Below are 1,693 nucleotides of genomic sequence, written 5' to 3'. Positions count from 1 at the left end.
AAGAGTGTTAAGTGCTTCATTTCTTCATCAAAGAAAGGATACGGTGTGACTCGCTCGTAACCATAAAAAACTTCCTGGTAGAAAGAAATTTTATACAAGAGTGCTTTTCGGTTTAGGCGGCACAGGTGTACCAAGCTCCAAGGGCTGGAAGCAGATGCTGAGCAGGTCAGTCTGGGAATAAGAGGCACTTTTAATCATTCAGGTCGAGATGCACCAGCAGCCCGGCCTGGTGAAGGCAACCGGTGGCCACACCAGGAACGGATCTTTTCATGTCTGCTCCTTTTCAGCATTACATCAACAGGTTCGCAGGAGGGAGTTTGCAAATGGGCAGCAGCTCCGGGCACTGCTCACGGTCTCTTCTGCAGGCAAAGCCCCATGTGCATCCACCCCCGTGTCTCCACACAGGGACAAGGACAAGGACGGGGCCTGCTCATAAACACTGTCTGTCCCAACGTCTTTGTGACAAAAAGCAAAATGCACCAGTGTCAACCATACAGGGCAGGGTGCATAATTCTACTGCCTGCAGTTATTCTGGGCTTTAAGTCTGTAACTTTGAAGCTGTAGTCAAATCTCACACAGCTTTGAGAGCAGATAAGTGTGCAAGCTTCTCATACAGACATGCCTAGTAAAGAACCCGAAGCTTGGCTTCAGTAGGAAACTATTCCTGCATTTCCTCCCAGACACCCCTATCAGCGCGCTCAAATCTGACTGAACACCAACACTCCTCACTCGATTCTCACCAGTGCCTCAGTTTTGCCCTAAAATATGCCCCTACTCTACCATGAAGCTTCCCATGAGCAGGCTCGGCGGTGCTGAGTTATGTCACTGCCGGATGATCCCCGTCCCCTTTCTGCTCCATACTTATCAGGACACTTTAATAGGAAATCTTCCCAAGAGAGATTTTGTTAATCCCAGACAGTTCTGCACATTAATTTCTCTGTGTGTTAATAACTTTAGAACTCACACAAAAATAGTAAGCTCTGTGCTAGTAATTTTACAATAAAAGGTGGAAGTAGCATTCAGAATTTAGCGCTATTCAGCAGAGTTCGATGCTAGCAGCATAAACCCAAGCAATACTACCGCTTCTTACACCCAGCTTTCAGCCTTTTACCTCCACCCTATTTTGTAAAGTATTTAGAAGGGAGATTTACTGAGACTGGTGTAATTCCTCGTCTCCAGTGTCCCCACTACTACTGCCCCCGTTTGGGGTTATGGTTTGCTGCTGGTAATTTTAAGGGCGACATCCGGACATAACCTGAGCACACGAAACTCTCTTTGAAACAATGGCAGCAGCTTTTGGCTGCCCAGAAACAATGACAGCAGATTTTTGGCACCCAGAAAGCTGATGTTAGAAGCAATGGGGAAGGTTTGTGTTTTCCCAGCATATCGGTGTACGCTCGGAAAAGTCATTGGAGGGTGCAAGTTGGCGCAGCGCTGGACGGCCGTTCCCAGCTGGCAGCTGAACGAGCAGCTCAAGGACTACCTCGGCTCCGTCCCCTTGCCCCATATTCCCCGTCCTTCCCACGCGCAGCGTGGCCACCAATGACAAAAGGACTAAAACTGCACCGAAGACACTACCGAAAGTAGGGCACAGTATCTTTCACATCGACCTGTTAACTGTAACTTATCTCTGACTTCTCTTAGAAGCTAATTATTTTACACATTTAAATTAGGGTAATTAGAGCAGCAGGAA

Source organism: Charadrius vociferus, unplaced genomic scaffold (genome assembly GCF_000708025.1).
Source record: "Charadrius vociferus isolate BGI_N301 unplaced genomic scaffold, ASM70802v2 scaffold1506, whole genome shotgun sequence".
Classification (NCBI taxonomy): Eukaryota; Metazoa; Chordata; class Aves; order Charadriiformes; family Charadriidae; genus Charadrius; species Charadrius vociferus.
Note: the sequence above shows the minus strand (reverse complement) of the source record.